This window comes from Octopus bimaculoides, chromosome Z, assembly GCF_046866305.1.
Source record: "Octopus bimaculoides isolate indiv1 chromosome Z, ASM4686630v1, whole genome shotgun sequence".
NCBI classification, from domain to species: domain Eukaryota; kingdom Metazoa; phylum Mollusca; class Cephalopoda; order Octopoda; family Octopodidae; genus Octopus; species Octopus bimaculoides.
In genome coordinates, this window is record NC_142944.1 from 8,238,182 (window position 1) to 8,261,489 (window position 23,308).

The 23,308-nt window shown below is 36.3% G+C and overlaps 1 protein-coding gene across 7 annotated transcripts in view; it reads right to left on the bottom strand.

Annotated features, from left to right (window-relative positions):
- LOC106877586 (uncharacterized) overlaps positions 1-23,308 on the bottom strand; it is a 339,290-nt gene that overhangs the window by 226,587 nt on the left and 89,395 nt on the right. The window contains exon 1 of one of the 7 annotated variants that reach the window (XM_052973744.2): positions 22,735-22,795. The exons of 5 other annotated variants lie outside the window; for them this stretch is intronic. The gene's annotated coding sequence lies outside the window, so the exon portion shown is untranslated. Of the gene's footprint in view, positions 1-22,644; positions 22,796-23,308 lie in introns of those variants that run through there. One more of the 7 variants, XM_052973742.2, reaches the window with a different exon arrangement.

The window sequence follows — 23,308 nt, forward strand, 5'->3', positions numbered from 1 at the left end:
TATGTATGATTCGAAGACAGATTTAACTTTGTATTGTAAGCTCCATTGGATATCTTTCTCCACAAATTTCATTACAAAATATTTTTCTCTACTGACTTGTGATAAGTACGATAAAAACAAAACAAAGCTCTAGTTGGATTTGTGTGCTCTTTTATACACTTGCCACAACATTTATCATCATCATCATCATCATCATTATTATTGTTGTTGTTGTTATAATTATTATTATTATTCAATTGTCTTATTTTTATTGTGTGCTTTCAGTGCACTACCAAGCACATTTCTGTATGCCTTGGGTATGTATTGTGATCTGTTTTTGTGTTGTTGTTTTTATTTGATCTTACTATTACTACTACTACAACTATTACTACTACCACCACCATTATTATTATTATTATTATTATTATTATTATTATTGTTGTTGTTGTTATTATATTTCCTTTGTTAAGTAGAAATGTCATAATCATAACAAATTCACATCTTAATGCATGCTCGAATAAGTTTTGAAATTTGATTAATCAGGATAATTTTGTTTAGTAAAACAAAAACGGAGAAAAAAAAAAAACATAAAAAGTAAAAAAATAAGAGGAAGAGAAAGAAAATGTTATATTATTTATCTATTTGTTTATTTATTGTTTTTATTCTTTTGAGCATCTGTTCTATTTTATGTAAGATTTCACAAATATTTATAAGCGATCAAAATAAATATCATCATATGTTGTCAGTATTTGCAAGAATTAAAAAAGAAAACAACAACAACAAAAACCCGAACCACACAGGAAAGACCTGACACTGATGCCTTCAAATTTCAAATCATCTCACAACCTGCCATTGCCGCTGCCACCACCACCACCACCACCACCACCACCACCACCACCACCACCACCACCACACCTTTTCTTCCTGTTCCTTTTTCTCCCAAATCACCTGCTGGAGTTTGAATGTATAACTGACTAACCTTAATAATGATCCCATTCACACCGATTTCAGACCCTATACCCATGTTAGTAAAAAAAAAGCAATTATTGTTGAAGCAGAATGTTTGAAAAATCCCAGGAAAATACCTTGCAATACCACTGGCTCTTTACATTCTGAATTCAAACTCTAACAAGGTAAACTTAGCCTTTAATTCCTCTGAACTCAATAAGACCAAGTAGCAGTCAAGACGTGGGTAGGGGGGCATTAGTTTAATTGACCAAATATACACGCGCACACACACACACACACACACGTATATACATATAAGAAATTAAATAGATGTCAAGACAATAAGAAATTATGTAATCAACTTCATTAGCTTACAGCTGTTTCTTCTAGAAGATACAATGCACTCATTGAATGCTTCATCAGAGCTTCAAAATGAAGTGCTTTGAGTTCTAACACCATACTATTTTGTTCACTTTGTTTATTTGCATTCATACATACAGTTGCTTTGTCATTTTTTTCTGGGGTGTGCCTTATTTTTTTTATTTTTTTATTATTATTATTATTATTATTATTATTATTATTATTATTATTATTATTATTATTATTATTATTATTATTATTATTACTATTATTAAGGTGGTGAGCTGGCAGAATCATTAGTGGCCTGGATGAAATGCTTAGCAGTATTTTGCTTGTCACTACATTCTGAGTTCAAATTCTGCTGAGGTCGACCTTGCCTTTCATCCTTTTGGGGTTGTTAAATTAATTACCAGTGAAATGCTGGGGTCGATGTAAATGACTAGTCCTCTCCCCACAAATTCCAGGCCTTGTGCCTTTTGTAGAAAGGATTATCATCATCATCATCATTCTTCTGGTTATGAACTGGCAGAACCATTAGCACACTGGGTAAAATGTTAAGCAGTATTTTGTCTCTCTTTATGGTCTGAGTTTAAATCTCACCAAGGTTGACTTTGCCCTTCATCTTTTCGGGGTTGATAAAATAAGTATCAGTTAAATGCTGGGGGTTGATGTAATCAACTTACCCAATTTCCTGAAATTGCTGGCCTTGTGCTAAAAAAATTGAAACCATTATTAAGTTAGTGAGTCAGCAGAATCATTTGCATATTGGACAAAATGCTAGGCACCATTTCATCGGATTTAAAGTTCTGAGTTCAAATTCTGCTGAGGTAAACTTTGTTTTTCACCTGTTTGGAGTCAATGAAATAATTACTAGCTGAGCACTGAGCGTTGGGGTTAATGTTATCAACCAGTCCCCTCTCACCAAATTTCCTCTTTGGCCAGGCCCACATCAACTTTTTCAAGTTTCACTTGAGAAGGAAGTTGAGGGCAGAGAGGGATGTGTTGCCTTGTAACAGGTTTGTTGAGGGGGGGGATGCTGGAAGAAGGGTCATAGTGAAAGGACCAATTCTGAGCATGCACCTGTAAAAAGGGAATCAAAGGAGAAGGGCTTTTGATCCATTGTTCAGGCACCTGTGTTTTTTGTGGGGTTTTCCATGAGGACCTTAAAGTACCTCCCCTATTGGGAGTTTTAATTTGTTCAATTTTTATTGTTATTACATTCTATACATGCGAAAACCCATTGTATCATTCTGTTTTTGTCTTTTATGTTGTTGCATGTTATTTAATGTTTTGTATGTGAGCCCTTGTGGCTAATAAAAGAATAAATTATTACTATTATAGTAGACGTCACACAGTATACAATATCATGATGTTGATTGAAGATATTGTGTCTACCAGGGGTTTTTGTACTGTCAAGTCAGAACAAGGACCTCAGACAGACAATACTTTACGCAATATGTGTGCAGTTCCAGGTAATGCCGACTTTTGCAATACACCTAGATTGTAGGGTATTTCTAAAATTTTCATATTTATTTTTTCAAATTGAACCCAATGCTCCGATGACAATAGGAATAACATTTATGTTTGACTCTCATAACTGCCACATCTTAGCGATCTCAATTCTCAGATCTCCATATTTATCAACCTTTCCTCTTTCTTTCATCATGATGATATTATTATTATTATTATTATTATTATTATTATTATCATCATTATTATTATGATGGCAAACTAGCAGAATTGTTAGCAGGCTGGGCAAAATGCCCACCAGCATTTTGTCTGTCTTTATGTTCTAAGCTCAAATTCTGCTCAGGTCGACTTTATTGTTTTGGGGGGTTGATAAAATAAGTAGCAGTGAAACACGGGGGTCAATGTAATAGACTGGTCCCCTCATGCTAAATTTCAAACCTTGTGTCTATAGTAGAAAGGATTATTATTATTATTGATATTATTATTAAACAAATTTTGTTTAATAACTTCTGCTAAGTTTATAAATGTATTCTGACAAGCTGTTGATTGTAATGTGTAGGAATATGTTTACAATTAATAAACACAAACCTCCTGTCTTGTGAACCAGATGTATTCATTCACACACATATTTATAATGAATGTATACACATAAACATACATATATACACACATACATACACACATATATACATACATATGCACATGTACACGTATACATACACACATATATACATACATATGCACATGTACACATATACATACACACATACACATATTTTCAAACACATGCATACGCACACAGATATACCTCACCATACGCCATTTTGGGCTACACTTTTTCTTTTCAACTTTATGTTGCTTTTCTTTTAAAGAAATAAACCTTAACTTTGATTGATTTATCTAACTTTACGCTGCTCACAGCAAAGTTATTTTTAAAAAAATTAGATATTAAGCAAAAAAAAAAAACCCACCTAAAAACCAACACTAAAGTGGGAAATCAAATTAAATCAAATAAAATACTTGTGAAAATATGCACAAACCATTCGTTAAAACAAATATAAGCTAATAAAGATTTAAAAACTGTCTTTCATGCTATGCTGCTGTTTTGTTTAAATTCAGTTGCCTATCTTTGAACCTATTACCAATATAAGTTGAGGTGTGCTTGTGTGTATGTATATATATATATATATATATATTAATAGTTATCGCCAAGCCAACATGGCAGTCCAAAAAATAGGACGAATGCTGCCGTTTTATATATATATATATATATATGTGTGTGTGTGTGTGTGTGTATGTATGTATGTATGAATATATGTGTCTTTATATGTACGAATGAATGTATATGTGTGTATATATAAGTATGAATATATGTATATATATGTGTAATATGTACATATATTTTAAACATAACCTATGTGTGTGTGTGTGTGTGTGTGTGTGTGTGTGTGTATATATATATATATATATATATATATATATACATATATATAAATACATATATATATATATGTATGTATAATGATGTGTAAAAGTAAGAGCCAAGAATTCAGGTGTAGGAAGTTAGTAAGCTTCAAGCAGTCCATAGAACATATAAAAAAAGCAACTTTCAGGAACAATAGTCATCTATTGATGAGGGTTGTAGGCTTTCCCATATCGAAGTTTGATAAGCTAGAAAGTTATTTTAATCTCTCTTTCTCTGTAACCGCCTACACTTCTTTTTGCAAAATAGGGGTAGTTTATCCTGTTCAGGGTATATTATTAGCATTATAATGCGATTGAGAATTTAAAATCACTTCTTCAACTTTCTAAGACATCTCAACGCTTCTAAAAGCAAACTTTGTTTGTTTGTTTACGTTTATCGTAATTTGAATTTAATATTATATATATATATATATATATATATATTGGGTTGGTGCAGAATTATTGTGGCTTTTTCCAACAAATTTTATTCAACAAAAGCAATAAGAATATTCAACAAAATCAACTTTAAATGACAGTCTGACCGTCTGCCAAGCAAATGGGAAGCAGTATTTGAAGTAGATGGTGAATATGCTCCGGAATAATCATTTAAAGATGTTTTTGTTACATGTTGTTATTGTTTTTGTTGAATAAAATTTGTTGAAAAAAAAGTCGCAATAATTATGCACCAACCCAATATCTGCGTTCCTTTCTGTGGAAGAGCATAGGCTCGAAACGTTAAAGACTTTTTCAATTCCCGAGCATTATATTAATACATCTATTTGTTGTCTACACCACCTGTCTTCGTCTGTTGTTTTTTTTGTGAATTCTCCCATTATATAAAAGCACTACTGATGCCTTATTTCTAGTGAGACAGTTGCAGGAGAAATACCTAGCTAAGGATAAACCTCTGTACCTGGCTTTCGTTGACATGGAGAAAGCCTTTGACAGGGTCCCCCGATCCCTTATCTGGTGGTCAATGAGGAAACTTGGGATAGAAGAATGGTTAGTGAGAGCTGTGCGAGCCATGTACAGAGATGCTGCCAGTAAGGTGAGGGTTGGAAATGAGTACAGCAATGAATTCCGGGTAGAGGTAGGGGTCCACCAAGGTTCCGTCCTCAGCCCCCTCTTATTTATCATAGTCCTCCAGGCAATCACAGAGGAGTTCAAGACAGGTTGCCCCTGGGAGCTCCTCTATGCTGATGACCTTGCCCTAATTGCGGAGTCACTATCAGAACTAGAGGAGAAGTTTCAGGTGTGGAAGCAAGGTCTAGAATTGAAGGGCCTTAGAGTCAACCTAGCTAAAACCAAAATCCTAATAAGTAGGAAGGTAGATAAAACACAAACCCCTTCAGGTAGATGGCCCTGCTCAGTATGTAGAAAAGGAGTAGGTAGTAACTCTATAAGATGTACCCGGTGCAAGCTATGGACACATAAGAGGTACAGCAACATCAAAGGCAGGTTAACTAGCAAGTTAGTTTTTGTTTGTGGCAGATGTTCAGGTGCAATAAAGACTGTAAACAAACAGGAAACAACTTCTATCTCATTCCAGGGTGAAAAACTAGAGGTAGTCGATAGCTTCCGCTATCTGGGCGACCAAGTTAGTAGTGGGGGTGGGTGCGCTGAAAGTGTAGCTGCTAGAATAAGAATAGCCTGGGCAAAGTTTAGAGAGCTCTTACCCCTGCTGGCGACAAAGGGACTCTCACTCAGAGTAAAAGGCAGACTGTATGACGCATGCGTACGAACAGCCATGCTACATGGCAGTGAAACATGGGCTGTAACTGCTGAGGACATACGTAAGCTCGCAAGGAATGAAGCCAGTATGCTCCGTTGGATGTGTAATGTCAATGTGAATACCCGTCAGAGTGTAAGTATCTTGAGAGAAAAGCTGAACATTAGAAGCATCAGTTGTGGTGTGCAAGAGAGACGATTGCGCTGGTATGGACATGTGGTGAGAATGGATGAGGATAGCTGCGTGAAAAAGTGCCACACCCTAACAGTTGAGGGAACCCGTGGAAGAGGTAGGCCCAGGAAGACCTGGGCTGAGGTGGTGAGGCAAGACCTTCGTACATTGGGCCTCACCGAGGCGATGACTACTGACCGAGACCTTTGGAAATGTGCTGTGCGTGAGAAGACCCGGCAAGCCAAGTAAGATTGTTGCCAGTGCCCCTGGACTGGCTCTTGTGCGGGTGGCACATGAGATGCACCATTTTGAGTGTGGCCGTTGCCAGTACCGCCTGACTGGCTCCCGTAGGATTTTCGAGTGAGATCGTTGCCAGTGCCCCTGGACTGGCTTGTGCGGGTGGCACATAAAAGACACCATTTCGAGCGTGGCCGTTTTCGTGCGGGTGACACGTAAAAGCACCCACTACACTCTCTGAGTGGTTGGTGTTAGGAAGGGCATCCAGCTGTAGAAACTCTGCCAAATTAGATTGGAGCCTGGTGTTGCCATCCGGTTTCACCAGTCCTCAGTCAAATCGTCCAACCCATGCTAGCATGGAAAGTGGACGTTAAACGATGATGATGATGATGATGATGATGATATATATATAGTTCATAGAGGAGAATCAGATATTCCCCATATAGAATACACCTAACATCACTCAAGAGCTTTAAACTTGAGCGGGTAGAGGAGTAAATGTATGTATATGCAAGTTAGTTAACAAAGAATATTAAATACAAAAGCAGTATATATACTTACATATAAAAAGATCTTACACAAAAGCATTAGTATCATTTCTATTCTGTGTAAGCTTTTTATACATAAATATATATATATATACTTCTTTTGTACCCATTTGTTACCAACCGGGCTGTAACTACCTCTGGTTCTGAGTACAAATGTCTTGTTTTCATAAGTTTTGAATTAAAATCTTCCACCAAACCTTAGTCACAATTTGTGTTCCTAAAACTAGCTGAATGATAACTAAGTTATTTTACTAAATTCCTTGTTATATTTAAAGTAATTGAAAGAAACACAAAGCATCTAAACAGAAATATGGTAACAAAAGGGCTAAAATATATAATAGAGAAACAATTCTTAACCCTTTAGATACCAACTCACTTGAAACCACCTCTGGGTCTGTAGTACAAATGTCTTGTTTACAAAAGTTCTGAATTAAAATCTTCCACCAAACTTTAGTTACAATTAATGTTCCTAACACTATCTTAATGATAACTAAGTTATTTTACTAAATTCTTTGTTATATTTAAAATTAATAGAAAGAAACACAGAGCATCTCAATAGAAATACAGTAACAAAAGGGTTAAAATATATAATAGAGAAACAATTCTTAACCCTTTAGATACTAACCCAGCTGAAACCACCTCTGGCTCTGTAGTACAAATGTCTTGTTTACAAAAGTTCTGAATTAAAATCTTCCACCAAACCTTAGTCACAATTTATGTTCCTAACACTAGCTGAATGATTACTAAGTTATTTTACTAAATTCCTTGTTATATTTAAAATTAATTGAAAGAAACACAGAACATCTCAACAGAAATATGGTAACAAAAGGGTTAAAATATATAATAGAGAAACAATTCTTAACCCTTTTGATACCAACCCAGCTGAAACTGCCTCTGGCTCTGTACTAAAAAAAAGTTATTTTACTAAATTCTTTGTTATATTTAAAATTAATTGAAAGAAACACAGAGCTTCTCAACAGAAATACAGTAACAAAAGGGTTAATATTCTTTGTATATTAAATTCTGCTGAGGTTGACATTGCCTTTCATCTTTCGGAGTTGATAAATTAAGTACCAGCTGCGTACTGCAGTCGATCTAATTGACTGGCCCCTCCCCCAAAAATTTCGGACTTTGTGCCTACAGTAGAAAAGACTATTCTTTGTATATTGACCTACATAGCTTGTTTATCCTTACATTTACTGCTTTCTCTCTCCCGATATCACTTACTCAAGGTGTCACACAGTGGAACTGAACCCAGAACTATGTGGTTGGGAAGCAAGCTTCTTATCACACAGCCATGCTTATGCCTATATATATATATATATATATATATATATATATATATATATATATATATATACATATATATATATATATATATAAAAATACACACACACATAATGTGCATTCACACACACACACACATATATATTATCATTATTATTATTTAAAACAGTTTGGTTTGGCTCCATGCAATTCAGTTTGGTAATCTGAGCCCAAATGAACAGGGTTTCTGTTAGAAGCCCAAGAAACTTTAAGTCAGTGAATTCAAACTAAACTGTTTTAAATAATATATAGCTCTTAGTAAATGTGTCGAATGCTTTCTTTTTCTGCTTGTTCACTCACTTGTGTGAGTGAGTGTGTGTGTGTGTGCATATATATATATATATATATATATATATATATATATACAGAAAAACAAAAGATGAAGACAGGTGAATAAGCAAAAAGCAGGTGTATTAGTTTGGCGCTCAGGAAGGTGAGAAAGTCTTTTACATTGAGCCTGCACTCTTCAACAGAAAGGAAATAAAAAGAGAGAGAAAAAAAAAACGTGGATTTAGCAGTCAATATATGTATATATATATATATATATATATATATATATATATATATATATATATATATATATATATATATATATATATATATATATAGGTAAAGACTCCCTCTGATCATGAATGACCATGGGATTGCATCTAGAAAGTTCCCTTCCAAGGCACAAATCTGGTCAAGGCTGTTTATGGAAGATCATTAGTTGCCCATGCATACCAACCTCGCCTTCTCCCCACCACTGATGTTATCCAATGGAAAGGCAAAGGCTGATACAGCTTGGCATCAGTGATGTCGCAACTCATTTCTACAGCTGAGTGAACTGAAACAACATGGAATAAAGTGTCTTGCTCAAGAACACAACATGCAGCTCAGTCTGGGAATCGAACTCACTACCTCATGATTGTGAGCCTGATGCTCTAAGCACTGAGCTATGCACCTTGGTTTTAATAAAACAGTATAATACTCTACCCTTGGTATTCAAGTTCTATTTTCCCACCTTATTTTGCACCATTATGCTTACTTGTGTTTATACAAATAATATACAACAATATCTTTATCTTTCATCTTCTGATTGTGTCAGTCATTGGACGGCAGCCATGCTGAGGCACAACCTTAAATGATTTAGTTTAACAAATGCACCCCAATACTTATTTTTCTAAAGCTTGGTACATATTCCATCAGTTCCTTTTGCTGAACCACTAGGTCACAAGGACTTAAACAAACCAATACCAGTTGTCAAGTGGTGGTGGGTGGAATGAATGCAAACACACACACACACACCTATAATATGAATTTATATATAGGTGAAGGAGTGGCTTGATGGTAAGTAGCTTACTTACTAACCACATGGTTCCGGGTTCAGTCCCAATGTGTGGCACCTTGGGCAAGTGTCTTCTACTATAGCTTTGGGCTGACCAAAGCCTTGTGAGTGGATTTGGCAGACAGAAACTGAAAGAAGCCTGTCGTATATATATATATATATGTATGTATTTGTTATATGCGTGTCTATTTGTCCCCCCACCATAGCATGACAACCGATGATGGTGTGTTTACTCCCCCATAAGTTAGTGGTTTGGCAAAAGAGACCGATAGAATAAGTACTAGACTTTGTTCAACTAAAGGCGGTGCTCCAGCATGGCCGTTGTCAAATGACTGAAACAAGTGAAAGAATGAAAGAATATGACAAGCTTCTTTCAGTTTTTGTTTAGCAAATCCACCCACAAGGCTTTGGTTAGCTGAGGGCAATAGTAGAAGACACTTACCTCAAGTACCATGCAGTGGAACTGAACCCAGGACCACATGATTGGGAAGCACACTTCTTACCACACATCCAAGCATGCACCTATATGCACACACACACACACACACACACACTTGATGTATGCAATTGGAAAAGCACTAAACTGAACTAGCCATCTTGTGTATCAGACTTTATGTATATATACCTTGAAAAGGATGATGCTGTGGCTTTTGCTGAGAGAAAATTCTTTTGTAGACATGCTGTGTTAAAAATTATACAGAATAGAGCCTAATAAACATGGTTCCAGCTGAAGCTCTCAAGAACACCAGATATGTTTCGACCACTTTTGATCTCAGCAATGACATGTACTTACAAATCACATGTCCAGATGAAATGTGCTCTCTCCACTATATATGAAACTGGAAAATACATTCACTGGTATTGGGAAAAGCCCCTAGGGCTGAATAAAAATTCAGTGTATGCAACTGAAACAACATTTAATTAAAATGTACGTCTGTCTGTCTGTCTATCTACATGCACACATATCTAATATACATATGTGTGTGTATGTGTGTGCAAGTGTGTATATCAATGTATATATAAATATGTATGTATGTATGAGTGTAAAATACATGTTAATTATATGTATTCATGCATTGCCAAGGAATCATAAAGGATTGCCTAATTTATATATACATATACACACAAATATATACATGTAACAATATATATATATATACACACACACACACGTGTATTTTTACATAAAACAACTTATCTTTGAAATAATATTTTGCAAAATAAATTCGATATTCTTAAACACACACATACACAAACACATGCGTACACACATATTTCAAGAGGGAAGTTTGACATTTAGAATTATTAAATCATGCAATACGCATATCTTTTGGCATATAAATATTTTAACAGGGTTTATAATTTTTCCTGTTTTCCTTATTATTTATTTAGAACAAGAGCAATCAATTACAAATTTGAAAATGTGATAAATGATCTCCTCTGGTGTTGATAATGGAGACGACAACAAGTATATAGAATATGCCATATCACTTGTTTTCCATTAATTTTGTTTGATATTCTACATTAATCCAATAACAAAAGAAAGAAAAAACAGGCAGTGTTATAAAAACATTTAGTGTTTGTATGTGAGTATGTATATCATCATCATTAACGTGATGTAACGTCTGTTTTCCATGCTCGCATGGGTTGGACAGTTTGATAGGAACTCGCAAGGCCAGGAGTTGAATCAAGTTCCATTGTTTGTTCTGGAATGGTTTCTACGGGTGGATGTCTTTCCTAACACCAACCACTTTAAAGAGTGTACTGGGTGCTTTTTCCATGGCACCAGCAGTACCAATATCAGTACTTTTAACGTGACACCAGCACTAGTGCTTTCCACATGGCACCAGCAGTTTTTTTTTATGTGGAACCAGCACCAGAGCTTTTTTTACATGGCACCAATACCAGTACTTTTAATGCGGCACCAGTACCATTGCTTTTTATGTGGCACCAACACCACCAGTGATTTTTATATGGCACCAGTACCACCAGGGCTTTTTTATGTGACACCAACAACACCAGTGGTTTTATGTGACACTTTTTTTATGTGGCGCCAGCACTGACAGGATCACCAAGTACCTGGCAAGACAAAACCCCTCAACAAGGAGGTCGGGGAGTGGTGTTGAGGTTTTGTGACTTTGTGCCAGTTGAGAGATTCAAGGTATAAATGGGACACATACGTATAACTGTCTTGCTGTGGAGTAGACACACGGATACTCCAGTTGGAAAACAAGAGAAAGTGAGTTGAAAAGATAGGGAGTTTGGGGTGTGAACGTGTATGTGTGTGGGTGGTCTTTCTTTTATGGCTTACCTCTCTGTTGTTTCAGTCACTGGACTGTGGCCATGCTGGGGGCAATATCCGAAGGGTTTTAGTCAAACAAATCAACCCCCACACCCAATATTTATTTATTTATGCTTAGTACATACTCTTTTGGTCACTTTTTGCTGAATCAGTAAGTCATGAGGATGTAAACAAAGCAACACTGGCTGTCAAGCAGTGGTGGGGGCAAACACGAACATGTATACATATAAGGAAAAGAATGAGAGAGAGAGAGAGAGAGAGAGAGAGAGAGAGAGAGAGAGAGAGAGAGAGAGTAACAGGAAATTGCAAAATATGAATTAAAAAAAAAAACGAAGTGGTGGGAGGTGGAGACAAAGCACAAATACAAAACATATAATCATCATCATTTCACATCTGCTTTTCATGCTGGCATGGGTTGGACGGTTTGACTGAAAACTGGCTAGTCAGAAGACTGCACTATACTTCGCTGTCTGTTTTGGCAGGGTTTTTACAGCTGGTTGCCCTTCCTAACACCAACCACCCTGCAGAGTGGACAGAATGCTTTTTATGTGTCACCAGCACAAGCAAGGTCAGTTTTGGCATGGTTTTTACAGCAAGATGCCCTTCCAAATGCCAACCACTTTTGGTAAGCACTATCCAAAATCTCAGAAAATCAAGAAACATGACCAAACAGTCTAAGCTGATGCTGCCAAATAATATTTCTTTCTGTTGGTGCCAGCATAATTGAATCATAACAGAACTTGCCTTTCAAGATTATTGAATCATCATAAAACAGCCACAATGTGATGGACCCTTAATGTAAAGAAGCAGCTGTGAAAGGAAGACACCATACGAAACAACAATGACCTTTATCTTAAAATCCTCAATGCTTAACCCTTTTGCGGGCAACCTGCCTGACGTTGCTCTTGGTTCTATGATATAGATTTTCTGCTTTAACCCTTTAGCATTCAGATTACTCTGTCAAATACTCTGCTTATTCTCTCTTTGACTTGTTTTAATTATATGATTGCGGCCATGCTGGAGCACCACCTTCAATCAAACAAATCGACCCCGGGACTTATTCTTTATAAGCTTGGTACTTATTCTGTTGGTCTCTTTTTGATGAACCACTGAGTTACGGGGATGTAAGCACACCAACATTAGTTGTCAAGCGATGGTAGGGGTGGGGGAAAACACACACACATATATACAGTAATCCCTTGACTATCCAAAATCCCCAGAGGTAGGTGAAAATCCACTAGGTGGAAACAGTACTGTACTGTATACTTTTTATTATTATTTTTATAATTTGTATATATTTATTCTATTATAAATGCAAAACAACACCATGGAAGAATCGACGTAAATAATGAATAATAATTGCGATAGGTGAATCGTGATATGGTGAGGAATTACTGTACATGACGGGCTTCTTTCAGTTTCGATCTACCAAATCCACTCACAAGGTTTTGTTCAGCCTGAGGCTATAGTAGAAGACACTTTCCCAAAGTGCCACACAATGGGACTGAACCTGGAATATTGTGACTGGAAAACAAGCTTCTTACCACAGAGCCATGCATAATCTCGTTGCTTTTGAGATTTCATTGTAGTGATTGTTCATTTTTAGACTGACATTGTAGGCTAAATGTAAGAGGCCAGATCTGATCAGTTTGAACATAAAACAGAATATTTGGGCTGGAATAAAAGGCGGCGAGCTGGCAGAAACGTTAGCACACCGGGCAAAATGCCTAGCAGTATTTTGCCTGTCGTTATGTTCTGAGTTCAAATTCCGCCGAGGTTGACTTTGCCTTTCATTCTTTCGGGGTCGATAAATTAAGTACCAGTTACACACTGGGGTTGATGTAATTGACTTAATCCATTTGTCTGTCCTTGTTTGTCCCCTCTATGTTTAGCCCCTTGTAGGCAATAAAGAAATTAGAATATTTGGGCTGGATATGGCCAGTTTGAATGCTAAAGGGTTTAAATATTTGGCTGGTTTAAATGCTAAGAAGCAAGCTTCTTATCACAAAGCCACTCCTATATAATTCTTCATTATCTTCAAAATTAAATGAAACAAGGATAATGGATTTCAAGAGAAATATGGTAAAATAGGTTTAAAGTAATCTAAATTAAAACCTCACATCAAAATTTTGTATTATGTTTCTCAAACACCAGTTTAATAACGACAAAGTTATTTTACTAAACTTTTTATTATCTTCAAACTTAACCGAAACAAAGGTAATGCAATAAAAATACAGTAATGAAAGGGTTAAGAAGTATAAGACAAAATTTGTTGCACTCAATACTGAGGATTTAGTGAGGCCACGGGCCCAAATTTTATAGGGATGGCAGTGCAATCAAAGAACCATGGTGAAAGGGTGTAATCATAGGAGTTTGTTGCTTAAATCCTAGTCACACTTAACCAAACAAACCTAAGATCAAAGGCTTTCCAGTCATGACCACCCTTTCTTAATTTTCTATGACAAGGAACCTGGGATCACATTATCTAAGGTTACTCTTTTCTTAAGATAATAGGACATGATTTGAGGGAGACTGTGGCTGCTATTTCTAGCGGGTCAAATTACTATGCAGAAGATCCCCTCATTGGCTTCCAATGAAGGAATTATGGTGAAAGGGAAGGGGCTGTGGGAAAGGGGGAGAGGGAGGGTAAAATGGATGTGTGGCAAAGCGGTTGGGATAAGTGGTAGTAGTGGGGGATGAAAGGACTGTGGTAAAGCCTATTTTGGTGAAGGGGTTTTGTTCTTGCAGAAAAGGAGTGAAGTGGATGTGGTGAAGAGAGTGTTATAAAGGGGATTAGGGAGAGGGAAGAGTTAGGGGTCTAATGAAAAATGCCATGCAGGGGTGTGGAGAAGGTGATGCAGAGGGTGTGTAACAAAGACATAGTGAGTGGAGTAGGGGACAGAGTAGGTGGGGAGTGAAGGTATGTGTGTGTGTGAGAGAGAGAGATAGAGAAAGAGAGAGGGAGATAAAGAGGTGTGGTGAATGGGCAGGGGTGTGTAGTGTGTTGAATCAAACCAATTATGTTCATTAAATATTTTGTGAATTAACTCCATAGGGCTAGTACTTACACTTTTGTGGCCATGCTGGAGCACCGCCTTAAAGGGTTTTAGTCGAACAAATTGACTTCCAGGACTTATTATTTATTTAAGCTCAGTACTTATTCTAATCAGTCTGTTTTGCTGAACCACTAAGTTACAGGGAAGTAACACACCATCACTGGTTGTCAAGCAGTGACGAGACAAAGACAGATATGAACACAGACACATACATATGCGCGCGTGCACGCGCGCACAGGCTTCTTTCAGTTTCCGTTTACCAAATCCACTCACAAGGTTTTGGTTGGCCTGAAACTATAGTAGAAGACACTTGCACAACGTGTCACGCAGTGGGACTGAACCCAGAACCATGTGCTTTGTGAGCAAGCTTTTATAATGTTTAAGCAGAAAATAAGAGAGAGAGAGAGAGAGAGAAAGAGGGAGGGGGTATGAAAGTTCTTCCTGTATAAGAAAATATCAGTTAATAGCAGGTAACCTTTCTAGAAGCTTTGGTAACTTTCCCAGCGAGGAACATTTAATGCAATGTAGGTAGAACGAGGAATATACAATAAACGATCAGTAAACCAGGAATTGGTTGTCCAATAGTTTAGTTATTTAACCATTTTAACCTCAAGTGTTGATGGACACATTGGCTTACTTCACAGTCTTTGCATTCTATTTGTAATTCAGTATTTGACACACAACAGAACCAACATCCAAACCCCATGGTGTAAGTTATACCTTAAAGGATTTATGCTTTGAACAAACCTTCAGAAAACTAACCCATTTGGCATTGGGAAGGCCATCCAACAGACAGCAGAGCTTGGGCATAGGCCCTCCAGCTCCTGTCAAACCATTCAAATGATGCTAGTATGGAAAATGGTTGTTAGCACTCTGTCACTTACGACATCGAGGGTTCCAGTTGATCCGATCAACGGAACAGCCTACTCATGAAATTAACGTGCAAGTGGCTGAGCACTCCACAGACACGTGTACCCTTAACGTAGTTCTCGGGGATATTCAGCGTGACAGTGTGACAAGGCTGACCCTTTGAATTACAGGCACAACAGAAACAGGAAGAAAGAGTGAGAGAAAGTTGTGGTGAAAGAGTACAGCAGGGTTTGCCACCATCCCCTGCCGGAGCCTCGTGGAGCTTTTAGGTGATTTCACTCAATAAACATTCACAGCGCCCGGTCTGTGAATCGAAACCGCGATCCTATGACCGCAAGTCCGCTGCCCTAACCACTTGGCCATTGCGCCTCCACATGGAAAATGGACATTAAATGATAATGATTATGATGATGACTGTTGTTAGTCCATATGCAGTCTTATTGATTCTATGACAAAAATCAGCAACCCTTCATCAATAATCTGTCAATCATTCATGTACTACTATGTAGATGGCGCAACCATCTACTTGATTTCTGTATTACTTAAATCCACTAGTAAATGTCAATAATTTGCAATTTCATCAATAACAATCTCTTCCATATCTGATTAGTTTATAGGTTTATAGACATGAACCTGAAAGTAGTCTGAGCCTGCTAGAAATAGCAGCCAAATCTTCTTCAGTTCACATACTGCTGACTGGAAGAGGGGGAAAAGTATACTGAACTGCACAGTAAGGAATATGTCATGGAATATCACTTGACCATAGGTCTCAGTCAGGACTGACCTGTGGCTAAATAACATGATTTGTAAACAAAAGAATACACGTTACTTAGTTTTAATCAGGAATCAGTTAAATGCTACTCCAAGAACACACAACAATGTACCATTTCTATTGAAAGACTTGTTTCCTTAAGGAACAAAACTGGGTTGGGGTGGAGGAAAGTCAAGTAAACAACATAAATAAACCTAACAACATAGAACTAGCAATAGAATGGCAGCCCCAACAACACAACACCATGTATAATTACATTACCACATAGATACAGACCTAACAAGACCATGACAGGCATAACAATTCTGCAACACAAACCCAGCATTGTTAACAGTAACATTGTGTTGCAGAATTGTTATGCCTGCCATGGTGTTGTTAGGTCTGTATAAAATACAGGACTAACAACGTTGCAGGCATAGCAATTCTACGACATGGACCTAACAACGGCATGATTAAACCATGACTATATGGTTGGGAAGTAAACTTTTTGGCACAGAGCCATGCCTGTTAATAATAATAATAATAATAATAATAGTAATGATTATTATTATTATTAAGACAGTGAGTTGGCAGAATTGTTAGCATGCCGTAGGAGTGGCTGTGTGGTAAGCAGCTTGCTTACGAACCACATGGTTCCGAGTTCAGTCCCACTGTGTGGCACCTTGTGCAAGTGTCTTCTACTATAGCCTCAAGCCGACCAAAGCTTTGTGAGTGGATTTGGTAGACAGAAACTGAAAGAAGCTTGTCGTATATGTGTATGTATATATATATATATATATATATATATATATATATATATATATATATATATATATATATATATATATATATATATATATATGTCTGTGTGTGTGTGTATATGTTTGTGTTTGTCCCCCCAACATCGCTTGACAACCGATGGTGGTGCGTTTACATCCCCTGTAACTTAGCGGTTTGGCAAAAGAGACCGATAGAATAAGTACTAGGCTTACAAAGAATAAGTCCTGGGGTCGATTTGCTCGACTAAAGGTGGTGCTCCAGCATGGCCATAGTCAAATGACTGAAACAAGTAAAAGAGTAAAGAGTATGCCAGACAAAATGATTAGCGACATTTTGTCTGTCTTTATGTTCTGAGTTCAAATTCTACCAAGGTAGAATTTGCCTTTCATCCTGAGGGGGTGGGGGTGTCAGTGAAATAAGTACCAGTTATGCACTGAGGTTGATGTAATCAACACTTCCCTTCTCCCCCAAATTTCAGGCCTTGTGTCTATAGTAACAAAGAATTATTACCTGAATAAGAACAGCTTGAACCAAGCTAACTAAGAGATCCATTCACTGAAGGTACAACACCGGCAATGTCTTCATTAATTCACTTTACTGATTAAATGAGCAAAAGAATTGAAGATTGTAAAAAAAAAAAAAAAAAAAGGACACATACATCTATGTGTGTGTGTGTGGTGTTTTATATAAGTAAGCCAAAAAATTTAAAGAAAACATGCAAAAATATATTTCATCACTTCTTTGTCTTGGCAACTGAGGTAATGAATATGCTTTACTGATTAAATCTTGGAAGATGGAAATGTACTTGGTCTTTGTTGTTGTTTTTTTTCTTCTTCTTGAAATAAATGCACTCCAAATTGTACTGTTTTTATCCACCCCTCATGTTCAGAAAAATGGGGGGGGGGAGGAGCCAAAGAACCTGATGTTGATTGAGTTATCTTGCTTAGATAAATGTTTATAGATTTTCAAAAATCATCAGAGGGAATTTTTTTTTTTATTTACTGATAATCTCATAAATGTTCTAGTTCAGTCTGTATCTCATGTGATTTTGATATGTATATATACACACATACACACACATATAGGAACATGTACATGTACATATATATTAATTGTGCAGCCATCTGGCTCACCAGTCCCCAGTCGAACCGTCCAACCCATGCCAGCATAGAAAGCGGACGTTAAACGATGATGATGATGATGATGATGAAGTGTACAATATTATATACCCATTATGGCTGATCTTACCAATTAGTTTCGCATCAGGGGAGCAATGGAGTGTTAGGTAACTGTCCACTTATGTAATCCTGCGCTCTTCAGAGGTAGGTGCTATGGAATGAAGTATGATAGTCACCATACTTCATTCTATAACACTCCATTAAACCCTCGGTGTGAAACCAATTGGTAAGATTGGCTGTAATGGATATATAATACTGTACATTTCAATTAATATACCCACTCTACTGACAAATATACGAGTACATTTTTTTCTGACTTATGAACTCTTAGACGACTTACACGCATATACATATATAAATCCATGTATGTATATATATATATATATATATATACATATATATATATATAAATGCACTGCTGTGAAATTCGAGTCGCGAGACAAACTCATTTCCAATTTACACAAGAAAATTTTTTATATCCTCCACAACGTGTATTGAGCATTACATTATACATACAAACATATATATGTACATTCATGCATACATACATAAGTACGCACGCGCGTACACACATACATATATATATGTGTGTGTGTGTATATATATATATATATATATATATATATATATATATGGTCTAAAATTGTACAAAAAAACAAGAGACATATGAGGGAACAACAAGAATGGTGTATTAGTTTGACGCTCAAGAAAAATGGAAGAGTTTTTGACGTTTCGAGCCTAAACTCTTCTCATATGCACAGAAAACAGAAAGAGAGACAGAGAGTGGGGAGCAACGGAGAGAAAAAATATCTCGATTAAAGGTTGCACATGTTGATTTGACCTGAAATACATGCATTTATATACATACAGATAAATTATCTATAGATTATACATACATATGTGTGAGATTTATATAGATATACTCACACATAGAAATGTATATTTATGTACACACACATGCACGCACGCATTTCACCACAACTGTTTGGAAAGAACAGAAAGTCCACATAAAAGTAAATAAATAAACGACAAAATAAAGCAAAAATAAAACAAAAAAAACAAACAAAAATACACATACATCAATAACATTTCTGAGGCAAAAAAACAAAAAAAAAAGTAGAAGAAAATAAAAAAAGAAATGTATGAAGAGATTAATGCGTAACAGAAGAAGAAATTATGACATTTTGCATAAATATAAACGGAATGACTTTTATTAGTGGAAAATGGTTTGCAGAGTGGAATTAGATAGATGAAAGTGGCACATAAGACATTAATCTCAATATGCAACACGATTAAACAATACTCTATATATTTTAAAATGTAACGGCAATGGATTCTTGTCTTTCTCGCGCATTATTTTCTCTTGTTTTTCCCTTTATTTGTTATTTATCATTAAATGCTTTTTTTTGGTGGAGTGGTGGAATGAGATTTGTTGTTTCATATAGTAAAATATAAAAGAAAAAGACAAAATATTTCAACGAATATAAGGTACTCCAATTAATTTTACCATCTTTATAGACTTCACCATAATCATGCATTTATTTGTTATATTTATTAATGTAGTTGCTGTTGTTATTTTGCAGTCGGAGTGAACGAATTATTGTAGCAAACATATAGACAATCTTACTTGCTTACTCTCTCTCTTTTCTCTATTATTCTATCGTTTCCTCTTTTCTCTATTATTCTGTCGTTCTCTCTTTTCTCTCTCTCTCTCAAACACAGATAGACACACATTACGTGGGTTTTTTTGTATTCTTAATAGTTATGCGAAAATATGTCATCTGAACAAAACATAGAAACTAATTTACTTTCATAATTAGTCATTAGTAATTAACAGAGAATTATAAATACACGCACAATACAAGCATAAACACAAATATAAAAAAAAACACTCATACATTTTATATACATGCATTCACACATATACATCCGCCGAGGTCGACTTTGCCTTTCATCCTTTTGGGGTCGATAAAATTAAGTACCAGTTGCGTACTGAGGTCGATCTAATCGACTGCTCCCCCACTACAATTTCGGGCTTTGTGCCGAGAGTAGAAAAAAGAAATTCACACATACACTGACATTCTATGTATGTATGTATTAACTTCGTCACTAATCCTTCACAGTAAGAAGTCGATTATTGGTTGTTAGCCCCAGGTCAGCCGTGTATGTAACCAAGGCCGTTCAAACCATAACCATTTCGTCACTTTATTAATGAAATTCCTTTTTGTACTTTTTTAAAGGACGGTAAGGGTGTGATTTGAAGGGGATTTAGCTGCTATTTTTACTAGAGAGCAAACCGACCGAATAATTTGAGCCCCTCCCTCCCGTTTTGTTGGCTCGAGTCGATTGCTGACATAGTTTCGAGCATTCACTGATGAAACACAAATATACCCGCGCACGCGCGTACACTCACTCACACATACAAATACTACACAAATTAGATAAACACATACATACACACATAACTATACACACACGTACAATACATACGCATACATACATAGTACATACGCATTGTGATGCATGCACACACAACGTCTAATACACACACTAATTACATAAACATGCAAACATGTATAATAAATACACGTATATATACACAGACAAATATATGCACACACATACAACACATATAGAGATGCACACACAAGCATACACTACACACAAGGTATATAAACATACTATTAAACCGTATACGCACACGCACACACCTATAAATCGTAGTATATCACATAAGCTAGGTCCTTCGGTATTGGTCTCCAGAGCGTCGGTATGAGAAGACGACGTCATTCACCCTCTTTATCCATGTCATGAGAGAAAGTTGTGTGGGTGAATGACGTCGTGTACTAATATCGAAGGATTTCCATATAATTTATATGTGTGTGTGTATTTTTTTAAAAAATTCTATTTTGGAACAATGGATCTCGAAGCAGATGATAAAGCTATAAATAATAGCATGTAAACATTGGGCTGGAAACCCTTTGAATGGAAAAAAGTAGAAAGTTTGCCCATAGGACTCGAACCCATATCTGCTGTATATAAATTCTTATGACAACACACACATACACATATATATATATATATTGTGTATATAACTAAATGCATTTGTATGTATGAGAGAGTGTGTCTATATACAAGTTCATAAATATGCAGTAATTTGCATTCTAGATTTGGATATACGCTGAAACACGTAGAAAGTTTTTCAATAATAAATATTATAAACAGATTTATATTATATCACAGAAACACACACACACACACACACATACACCATACAAATAACAAAAGTGACACCTAAAAAAAAATCAATATCGAACTCACAGGGAGAGAGAATGATCAGTTAATACTGATTGAGTGTTCATATGACAACATTGTAACTTATTTTGATTCTGATGATGTAAGCAATATGTTTAAAAAGAAAAAAAAATTACTATCGTCACAGCTAAATTAACTTCAATTTCAATGTAAAGTCAATCACTCAATCAATCAATCTAATTCTTCTCTCGTCTTCCTTACGCACACACATAAACATACATGTGTATATATTTTATAGACATTAACACATTTATCTACATACTCCTGTTGCCTGTCTTTCTACTTTCTCTATCCATTATCTCTGTCTCTGTCTAACTGAGTGTCTGTCCGTCTGTCTCTTCCCGGTTTAATGTATATTCAAACGGAGCCAACACCGGCGGGGAGTCACCAAGTAGTCTCTTGATCCTGCTAGAAATAACCGCCAAATACTCTTCAAATACACTATACCGTTTCAAATAAATAAATAAATAAAATAACAAAAACAAAAGAAACGTTAAATATTCTAGTGCCATACACAAACAAATAAATGGGATGGTCGTGGCTCGAAAGTATTCGATCATACATTTGTTCGACAGGCGTTGATCTATCTAATTATCTATCTATCACCCAGTCTTCATTTATATATACATACATCTTTCTATTTATCACTAAATCTATGCCTGTCTTTCTCTTCTCTATTGACCTTATCTGCTTACACACTGTCCATCTCTCTCTCTCTCTTTATTTATCTCTACCTATATTCTGTAAGTGTGTGTCTGTGTATGTGTGTATGTAGGTCGTGTGTGTGTTAGGTGTATTAAGCAGTAGTTTTATAGTAGTGAGGTATCCCTTACCTCGCAAGCATCACTGTTTGTAGCAAAAGGAAACACTATCGGTAGAGTAGGGTTGGTTACTTAGAAGAAAGTCGCCGTAATAGCACATACCAAATAAGTAAAAATGAAACCGGAATCGCTTATACTGCATTGTGAATCCCATAAATCCTTACTAGCAAAGCGGTGCGGGGCACACACACATACATACAGTTTTATACACACACCCACACACACAAACACAGTCACGTGCATCACGCCGCCCACATGGATACTCGCACCCGCGCATATTGTGTGTATGTTTGTTTCGTGTGTGTGTGTGTGAGCATGTGTAATAACGTGGGTTTGATTCTTTCCTGCTAGGTATCTTTATTGGATGCTACTCCCTCCCACATTTGTATACATTTTGTGTGGATCTGTACTCGCGACCGTACATAAGAATGGAAGGACGTTGTCTTCGCGAACTTGCATGTATGTATATGTAAATACGTGTGGTGCCTCATACTGCTACTGTTTATAACTCGTTCAGAGATTTAATATAGACTATATATATGTATGTGTAAGTGTGTGTGTGTGTGTGTAGGTATGATTGGATGCGCTCTCGGCGCGACAATTTTATCATTTAGGTTTCGGCTCTTGTAATCAATTTAGATAAAGTAATACAAAGTTCAAGCTCACGTCCTTCTCT